The sequence below is a fragment of the Phacochoerus africanus genome, chromosome 15 (genome assembly GCF_016906955.1).
Source record: "Phacochoerus africanus isolate WHEZ1 chromosome 15, ROS_Pafr_v1, whole genome shotgun sequence".
In the NCBI taxonomy this organism is placed as follows: domain Eukaryota; kingdom Metazoa; phylum Chordata; class Mammalia; order Artiodactyla; family Suidae; genus Phacochoerus; species Phacochoerus africanus.
Genome location: NC_062558.1, coordinates 91,953,433 through 91,964,320, shown reverse-complemented (window position 1 = coordinate 91,964,320; position 10,888 = coordinate 91,953,433).

Here is a 10,888-nt window from a genome sequence, read left to right as displayed (position 1 = left end):
CTATGAGATGGGCCTCTCCTCAGATCTTGCCCATTCCTGTGTGGCAGCCTGGCACCCTGGTAGGTGGCCCTCTATGCTAAGGAACTAGTGTCATAGCCATGGTTTGGGCCTTGGCCATAGGGCCCAGTCCCTGAGGCAGCTTTCCTGTCCCCCTCCTTTGGCCTCACTGTAGGTATTCAAAAGACCAAGATGTGGGTCTGGTGTGTGAGGCTCTGCTTGGCAGAGGCTGGAGAACACGCTGGGCTCCACATGGAGGAGATGCCACACTTCCTGTAGGTGGAAGCCAGCCAGCAGGGGCCCCGGGTGACTTCCCAGACCCTCCTTGGTGGCATCACTTTCCACATTTATTTCCAACTTGATCTTCTATTCATTTCCCACATTGTTTACACATTTCTTTCATATTATTTTCCCCATTTTTGACCCGTTTCTTTTTTTTTTTTGACCCATTTCAATTCAAAATTTATAGCCCATTTGGTCTTATACCAGTATGTTTAGTCTGTCTGGACTCTTTATCATAGTTTGTGGGTGCCCAGGAACACCCTCACTAAGTGGTCTGGAAGGTACAGGTGTTTTGGGGGGTTCCCATTGTGGCTCAGTGGAAATAAATCTGACTAGCATCCATGAGGACGCAGGTTCGATCCCTGGCCTCTCTCAGCAGGTTAAGGATCCCATGGGTGTGAAATGTGGTGTAGGTTGCAGATGAGGCTCGGGTCCTGCATTGCTGTGGCTGTGATGTAGGTCAGCGGGTACAGCTCCGATTCAGCCCCTAGCCTGGGAACCTCCATATGTGGTGGGTGTGGTCCTAAAAAAAAGTACAGATGTGTTTTAGAGCTAAGCCCCAGCGTCCTAAGAAAAACCTTTCTCTTAAGAAAGGAATGAGACGAGCACAAATGCCTTAATTAAATGTCCTTTGTACATCAGGCATTTTAATATCATTTCATTTCATGATCATACTATTTATCTGAGGTAGATATTATCCCCACTTCACAGATAATGAAGACTGAGTCCAGAGAGGTTAGGTAACTCGTCTGTGATTATTCAACCTGAGTAGTGGAACAGGAATACAAACCATATGACCTTCTCTAAAGCCAGTGTTCTTTCCATTATTCCATGTTGTCTCCTGAGTCTCAGCTGTAGGAACTTGTCTAGATTGCATTTGTGATGAAGAAGGAAAAGGGGTTGATAAACACTAGCAGTTATTTCGAGGTAGCATGAAGCCTCTTCTCTTTTTCCTTAATGAACAATTTATTCTTTCAATTTTATTGGGCCATATATGGTTGTTTCATGTCTTTAGAGCTTCATTGAGGGATTTAAGTCACCTCAATTTGAATTTTAAATGCAGGACTGTGCTTAAATCCAATCCCCTTAAGGGAGATTGACAAGTAGGGAAGACTGATCCCTGCCCCAGGGAGCAGTGGAAGCAGTAGAAGCAGTAGAAGGGCCCCTTCCTCCAGGCATACAGTTCAGAGTGGATTCAATTGGACATCAAAGGACCAGCTCCAGTCCAGGCTCTGCTACAAGAAGCCCTTCTAAATCCGAGGCTCTCTGAGCCTCAATATCCCTCTCAGTAAAATGGAGAGGGTTTGTCCATGTAGAGGATGACAAGAAGGTTTTCATTCCTGTGCCACTTCGGTGCACGTGGCCATAGCTCCCTAGAATGCTGTGTTGGGAAAGACTCTAAGGCTCCAAGGGAAGGGTTCTATAATAATGACAGAAGTCCACATGGTTTGGGCACAGAAGGTCAGAGTGCACACATCTTCTGTTTCCTAGATCAGGACACAATTAAGATCACTTTAGTTACAACATTTGTGGCCACATGTCTGCCCCTTGGGCCTTGTCTAAGTTCAACAGACTCATAAATATTAAATCCACCTGGACCATGATGGATGCAGGAGATCATGGGACATGAACATAGGGAGACTGATGAGGTGGTCTTCGCTGAGGGGTGCAGGAAATTTAAAGGGAGAAATGCTTCCTGACCCCCTTCTCACCCTAAAGCCGAGTTGTAAGAACACATGTGTCTCAGGAAAGTCAAGTTTCTTCAGTGGCAAAAAAAAAATTGTAAAGCCTTGAGCTTTTACATTAAAACAGATCTTACAGAATAGAATAGAACATATTTACCTGTTTCTTTATGTCTTTTTTTTATGGCCACACCTGCAGCATATGGAATTCCCAGGCTAGGGGTGGAATTGGAGCTGTAGCTGCTGGCCTACACCACAACCACAGCAATGCAGGATCCAAGCTGTATCTGTGACCTACACCACAGCTCATGGCAGCACAAGATCCTTGACCTACTGAGCAAGGCCAGGGATTGAACCCTCATGGATCCCAGTCGGGTTGGTTACCACTGAGCCATGTCGGGCAGTATACTTCAAGGAAATTTAGTGCTTGCTCGATGTGCTCTGCTCCCAAAAGCCTACATGATCTCACTTCTCTTTTGCTATTTGTTTTCCATCAAAAACTTGGAAAGCACCTATAGGAAGAGTACCAGAAAAATGATGACCAAATAGTTCAATCAGGAAAAGAAAAACCAGTGGAGGACCCAGGAGCTTGTCTCAAATGGGGAAAAGCAAGACTTGGCACAAGAGCCAAGCTGTGACCGCAGAGAAAAGCCTGGGCCAGTGGGGCCTGTGGGACTTAGTAGCATGAACTCTATTGAGCAGCCTCCCTGAAATGGAGCCATTCTGTTGATGGGGTGGCGGGGAAGAAACCTCTTTTTTCTTCCTCCTGCCTAAACTCATTGTTATTCATTAGCTACAATCCCATCTTCCAAATGGCCTTCAGGTCAATATATCCATTTGACAAGTATTTATTGAGTATCTACTCTGCACCAAACATGATGTAAATTCAGTAATCCATTTAATATCCATTTTGTCCATGACTGCCTCGAGCCTGGCCTTCCTCTGTACATCCATCTTAGTAAATGCCACCATCAACACCCTGTGATCCAAGCCTGGGCATCATTCTCTTTCCCCATCTCACTCACTCTTTATCACCTAGTAAATCTCTAAGTCCTTCTATTTCAGGACCAACTCAGAATATAGCCAGAAAAAGCACTTGAGTTGTCTTTTCTCTGTGCTCTTGGAGCTAAACTCAGCCAGTCACAGCATCTGCTTCCTATTCTTAAAGTAGAAATCTGTGATACTTCCCCATGGGCTTGGCAAACATGCCATCCTTTCCCCAACTTTCTCCGGTGCCAAAAAGGCTGAGTTCCTGGGGGCAGGAGCAGTGGAGTGCAGCCCCTGTGAGCATGGCCAGCATTGCTGAGGCTACAGGGCAGGTGAAGACTAGGAGAAGCAGGTATGTCCACAGGGATCACACCAGACCAGCTCTAGGTGTGATTCTGGCAGTTGTCTGGCTTAGCTTCCCTGATGCCTGCTCATTGCCTAAACACTGTTACATGATCTTGCCAGGGATTCTCCAAATTATCCAGCAGCCTTTCCACAAATCCCTTTCCTTGATAAGATCACCCAGGTCAGTTTCTGTTGCATACAAACAAGGATTTTTGTCTAAACGAGTACCAGCATTCTGGGTATCATTTCCTTGGTAAAGAGAAAGAAGGGGACAGAACCACAGGTGATGCCTGGGGGTGTGGTCTTAGTGACAAGGACTGAAACAAACAAGGCACAGGCCAGGACTATGCAGCAGCAGGTGGAGCTAGACAAGGAAATGTGAAATCTGGACAAATGCTTAGGCTGAGCCAGAGAGTAAGGGTCTGACCTGAGGTGAGTCTCTAGAAGTCTTGTGGAATTGGGATGAGTAATGAGTGACCAGAGCAGTGGGTAGGTAGGCAGAAGCACTGAACTGAGGCACTGAGAGCAGAGTTAGGGCAGCCCAAGCATCCTATAGATGCTCCTGGGTCAAAATCATGGGATCAGAATCCAGTGGAGCTCCAATCACATCCTTCATTCCCTGTGACTTCCTTTGGTTCCTCTATGTCTGGACTCACCCTCCTTTGCTTCTCAGTCCTCGAGCTTCTGAATCTGCCACATACAAACTTAATCTCTCCCTGACCTGGTACAGTTATGCCAGTTTATGTGTCTTTTCAGTTGTCAGTCTCTGCCACTGGACTCCAAGTTGCAAGAGGAAAGAAGCCACATCTGGTTTGACTCACCACCACATCCCCAAGGCAAGCAAACAGTAGGCTACTTGTTAAATTATTATCTAAGAGAGGAAAACTCAGCAGTTACAATAATAATTAATAATCTAATTACAAATAATAATAACATAATAATAATTAATGTAGCCATAACATTCCGTCCTCACAAGTCAATAACATAGTCATTATTGCTCCTATCTCACAGTTGAGAAATCTCATGCAGATAAGGTGATGCCATTGGCCCAAGGTCATATGACCTTGACCTAGGTCTATCCTCACTCATGTTCTACAGTCTACTTCTTTGACTTTTGGGAAAGTCACTCTCCCTCTCATGTTCTAATCCATGGCCAAGGAATTTAGGTTGAAACAGTAGGTCAGTCTGGTGGCAGGTGTTGCCCAAGGGCTTCTTTTGTTTGGCCAGCCCATTGTTTTAGTTGAATTTGAATGCCTTTTAAAAAAGCAAGAGCTCAACAATTTTCAAGCTGTTCACCCTACTCAACTCCATTTTTAATTGTCAGGGCTCAGTTCCAGCCTTAATATCATCATCATTGGAGTCTGTAAGATTATGAGCCTTGAATTCCTGGACCAACTGCCTCTGTACCCTAATTACATATGATTCCACGGACATTCTTGTCCCTCTTCCCCCCATTTCTTGATGAACCCAGGCTCTGCTAGGAGCCTGGCCCCAGATCCAAGGAGAAGACAATGTCATAGTACTACTGGCTTCTCATCATATCAGTATATCTAGGGGTTATATTGAGTAGTTTTAGGATAAGCAAATAAAGATGTGAGACCTTCAGGAAAAAAAGACCCCTACAAAAATACCTCATATTATTCAGAGGAATTCAAACCATATGTTTCTGCTTCTTTTACTGATTCTTTTTACAAGTAAACCATTAAAATGCACTCCTCTAAGAGCTGTTTGATGTCCCAAGAGCTCCCAAACATTTTACAAGCTGTTTTCCTTAGAACCAAAGGATATGTTCAACTTACCCAAAAGATGTGGAAGGCACCCAAATCTGAAGGATTCTTTCCCAACCTTTGAATTAGATGCAATAAATTGCCTGCTTCTAACTCCCCATGATGGTTGAAATTTGTAACTGTCCTTGTGAAACCACTCTGACTTGGTTTCTGGGAGCATTAGAAAGAGTGTCCATGGAAGGAACCGAGAGTTTAGGAATATTGTGGTGTTTGTAAATGCGGCCTTTTCTGCTGCTCAATCCCTTTTTCTGAGCAGGAAGTTGCCTTGAAACAGGCAGAAAACAATTACAGCCCAACGTTCATAACCTGCTCATCTCAAGGATCCCTCTCTCATATTTTCTTTTTCTGTTCTAACCAGCAGATAATAATCATCTTGCCTCACACAAGAGATTTAAGTTGGGCAGAAAAAAAAAGACCCATTCCATCTTCATCAGCCTGCCCTATCTTGTTGAAACTCAACTCATGACTTCAACTTGCTTGTGCAAAAAAGCTTATTTTTATCCCATCTCCACCTTCTGGGGCTTTTAACAGACATCTTTCCCTCTCAAGGTATTACTTTTTATTCTCAAAAAGAAAAAATTCAATAGCAGCTTCAACATCTCACTTTGTATAGAGGTTTAGTCTTTGAAAATTCCCCATGAATTCTCTTTTTTATGTATTTTATTGAGTCATAATTGACATCTAACATTATATTAGTTTCAGGTGCACAACATAATGATTCCATATTTGTATATATTATGAAAGGATCGCCGTAAGTCTAGTTAACATCTGTCCACCACACACGATTACAAAATTTTTTTCTTGTGATGAGAACTTCTAAGGCCTACTCTCTTAGCAACTTTTAAATATGCAATATAGTATTATTAAATGTCATCACCATGCTATACATGACATCACCATGACATTTCTTTTATAAGAGGAACCCATGAATTCTCTTACTTAAGTCTTCCAATTTATTCTTACAATAGTCCTGGGACAACCTTCTCAGCATCCTACCATCCAGTGAAGATAAATTATGCTCCAGAGAAAAGTAAGGAAAAAACTGAAGCCTAGGTTCCTTGATTTAAAAATGACTGTATCAGGGAGTTCCCATCGTGGTGCCGTGGAAATGAATCCAACTAGTAACCATGAAGGTGCAGGTTTGATCCCCGGCCTCGCTCAGTGGGTTAAGGATCTGGCATTTCCCTGAGCTATGGTTTAGATTGCAGAGGCAGCTCGGTTCCCAAGTTGCTGTGGTTGTGATGTAGACAGGCAGCTATAGCTCTGATGTGACCCTTAGCCTGGGTCCACATGCCACGGGTGCAGCCCTAAAAAGCAAAATAAATAAATAAAATAAAGAAGACAGACAGTATCTTCTATTTGGGGACTTTTCAAACAGAAAATACTTAATAGAGCTCCACAACAAATCTACACTCATGACTCAAATCCACCCCCATGAATACCTGTGATTGATTCAGTTAATGAATGAGTGAATGTTTAGCTCCCTGGGGTGGGGGCTACCTGAGAGGTAGGAAGCCAGCTAACTTATTTTAAGGTTGGCTCAATGGGAGAACTAGCCTTTCCAGTGAGTGTGTGAGAAACTCTAAGTCTGAAGGGAGAATACAAGCAAGGCTGAGCAGGTTCGTTTTACTTTAAGAAAAAACAAATGAGTCAAATTAAGAAACTTCTAGAACTGCCTAATTATGTACAGCAAAAAAATACCCTTGGGCACCTGGTTCTTTTCACAGTGGAAGAGCTGTTTAGAGAAAAGTCAGTGCTTTGCACTAATTACTGGTTATCCAATCCTTTGCAAAATGCTCGATGTTTGCAGTGTCGGAGTGATTCAATGTGAAATATAGCTTCGGCCATGCTTTGGTACAGATGACAAAGAGCACGGGTGTTCTTTCTGGCTCCAGTGATAGTCCCGCCCTCCTTTGCGTCCATATCACAGGAAGAAAGTGACTTAGTGAACAAGTAAGCTTCAGGACCTTGCAGATCCAGGACTGGGTCCTTCTGAGCCCAGTAACGAGCGGTCACAGAGAATAGCACTGAGTCCTTTTACAAAAATTCCACCAGCTTCAGCTTAATATCCATTCATCCAGTCTAATATCTCTTGACAAAGAAGGAGAAGTTTTACCGCAGGTGAGGAGTTCTGCTTTCTGTCTGTCATCCATCAAAATCGCCCTCTTAATCTCCAAGCATGGGCTCATACTTGGTCAGTTGTTCTCAAAGTTAGCAGAGAGAAGAATTACGGAGGTCTTCTTAAAGCACTGAGTGTTGGGTTTCTGACCCTGCAGAGTTTCTGACCCATAAGGGCTAGAGTGAGCCTGAGAACCTACATTACTGACAAGTTCCCAGTGATCCTGATGCTGCTTATCCAGGGACCACACTTTGAAAAGCTTCGATGTGGGCTTACCCTTTCACCTGTGTTCTTATTCCCATTCCTTTTGGTCTCCTTTGAGGAGAACATTGACCTTATCCTTACTTCGTCCCTGACTCAGCTTTGAGCAGAAATGGGCATCTTCTACATAAGGACCATCATTTGTGTCCTTGACATTGACAAAAATATATGTAATAGGGCCCACATGGAGGTTGCTTTGTTCTCAAGCTTTTACCAACTGACAAAAAAGATTTGCCACATAGGTACTTTCCAAACCCCACTGTTACAGCCTCACTACCTTTCAGAATCGGTCAAAACACAGTTAAGCAAAGTCAATGGAGAAGTAAGAGATCCTTGTCCATATAACTCTCCAGATATCACAAAAGATTAATTCCTGGCTTAAGCCAAACCAGCTGAGAGGCCCCACCTAACCCCACCTGGCCCCATGATATGCCCTCCTCCATGCAAGGCTCTGAGAAACACAGGTTTAGTGACCTGAGCATTGGGCTGGGCCATCGTGCTTACCTGGGGCCCTGCAGGAAACTGCCTCTAATAGCACACCTGTGCGCTGCAGGATATGGCCCATTACAATGCTGCAGTCTCATCACTGTACCACGAGGAATGTCTCACATGATCTTTACCCAGAACAGCATCATGCTTTCCCTGGGCAAATGGCCCAATTCTGCCTCATGGACACTGCATCTCATAACTGGCTGTGACTGTCTCTTCTCTTTGGCCACTAGGTTCCTAGGTACCAGCTTTTTGGCCTTCTCTCAGGGGGAAGGCCCACAGAAGTAAACAAAAGCACAAACCATGGCTCCTGTGTGGATAGAGGCTGCAAGGCCCACAGGAAGGTCAGAGAAAATGAATGCCTGATGTGCCAGAATCTCCGAGTGTCCATGGGTCAATTTCAACATGCCAGCTGTCTGTCTGAAGATTTTATTGTCATAGACCGTAACCTCAAAGATCACTTGGCCCTGTCCTCTAGGCTGTTGTCTAGACATTTGCTGGCTGGACTCTTCCATCCAACACAGAAACCAGCCCAAGGTTGCAGCTGAATGACATTTGAAAGTTGGGCACAACTTGTCTCAACCTGGGTGGCTTTGATTTTCAAAACTTTTGGAAGATAAATATGAACAAAAACATCATCTGTGTGATAGTCACCGAGAGGCTTTCAAGAGCCATGTCAGCCTTCAGAGTCACATCCAGGGAGGGAGGCAGTGGGCTGGGGCCTCTTCTTTCCTTCTCAACTCTCCTTCTGTAAAGGATACTTTGAGATCAACTGATCCTGGGAAGATCGCTCACTGCAAGGACACAGTCAGCTTTGGTTTCCCATGACATTCATGGACTCCTCTCTTCAAATATTTTTTCTTCTACTTCTCACCAGTGCCAAAACCTCTGATATATTCTATATTTTGATTTCTTTTTTCTGTTTTTTGTTTGTTTTCATTGTACCCATGGCATGCAGAAGTTCCTGGGCCAGGGATCAAGCACGTGCCACATCAATGACCCAAGTGAAAGCAGTGACAATACTGGATCCTTAACCTGTTGAGCCACCAGGGAACTCCTGATATATTCTTTTTTTAAAGGGAAGCTCTCTGCTCTGTGGAAAACTGGAGGTTGCAAATTGGTGTTCCTGAACCATCCTGAGTAGGCTAGAGGCTGCCAAATCTCCTAGGCCTAGCAAAATTCATCAATGTCAGGCAAATCAGAGAGCCAGGATTCCCAATTAAGACTCAACATCTGAGAGCATCAAGGACTTTGGGAGCTCTCAGAAGCTCAAGCCAAAGAAGAACCCCTAGCAATGGTTGAATTTTCCAAGGGGAACCCCATCTCCTGAAATGAGAGAAGAGTTAGAAGCTCAGTCAGTCAGCATAGAATTCATACTGACCTTGAGAAGGAATGGTGAGAATATATTCACCATGACTTTCTTAGCCATGTCCAGGCTCTGCGAGCCTATTTCATGCACTGTTTATTCAAGTCCTTTGCAACCAGAGGTTTATACTCCAAGTTAGGGCTTTTGAAAGCAAAATAACACAAGCTTTGGCCATCTCATTCTCATCCCGTCTGTCTCCTCTGAGCCTCATCCCCTGAAGTCATGTATCAGCAACCCATATTGATGCTAAAGTGGTTAATACTTAAACCAAGTCGAAAGATGGATACTGTCTCTGGTTTTAAAGACCTGCAGGATTCAGCCTTACATCCTGCCTGCATGTCCCTAGGTCCCTAATCCCCAACCAAACCATGGAGTTCTTAATGAAATCTCTGGGCAGGGAAACACCATGTTTTAACTCTGAATTTTCTTGAGGGAAAGTGCCTTTCCCTATCGTCCCCTGTGAAGTCACCCAAACTTTCTTGCTTTTTTCCTAAGCTCCATCTTTCCAGCCTCTTAATTATCTCTGGGATCAGTCCCAAGAAGGTCTCTGGCTTCTCTAAATCTCTCCTAAAAGCCTTCCTTTTGTAATAAATGCAAGCGAGTTGACACATTCCTTGGACCAAGAAGTCTCTAGCTTTGCATGGCCTGCAATTTTTCAAAAATTAAAAAAAACAAAAACAAAAAAAAAAAAACACGTCTTTGAGGAGTGAGTCAGAGGCATTAGAGTAACTCCCTGTGTAGTGGATTCTCTTCACAGACTTGATACCTTGGCCCTGCTCTAGATATTTCTCATCCTGGGGAAAGGTCTGAAATGTTAATGCCTTGGGACCCTGCCACAGTTTACAAAAAGCACCTTTGCCTTCAAAAGCTTCTGTGTTAACCAAAGGTGATTAAAACCAGGTCCTTGCCAAGGGCATTCTTTCACAGTTCTGAACAAGTAAGGAAAAGCAGAGATGATTATCTGGCGAGCTCAGCCGAGATTTGCTCCTTTCTATAAAAATATACATGCTGACAAAACAACAGCTGTAGATTTACAATTTGTCTGATTTGATCACCTTTCAGCACAGGAAACTGGCTTGTATACTCCATTAGAGGGGCTGCTGTAGGGACTGTCACGGGAGACAAAGCCCAGGCTGGGACAAAACCAGAGATCAAGCTCTGATATCACCTGGACCATCACCTTCAAGATGCCGCTGGAATGTCCCATCCCTGCAGGCAGAAAGTTCCTGCAACCCCGTGGCTGACTCTTTCGCAGCACATTACAGGGTGTGCTGTGATGTGTGTCTGCTCACCTCACCCAGTAGTTGATGAGTTCCTTGTATTTCAGCAGGGAGTCCTTTAAAACCCTCCTGAATTGCTAAGAGCTTTTCCCTGGAAAACCAGGAGCACTTCCCTTCCTTTTAGAAACATCCAGACACAGCAGTGCTCATCCAGGCTAAACAATCACAGGCATAACTCCGAGATGCGACAGGTTCATTTCCAGAAAACAACGATAAAGCAAATATCACAGCAAAACAAGTCATACGAATTTTTCAGCCCCTCAGTAGCATAAACTGTATTTATACGATACTGT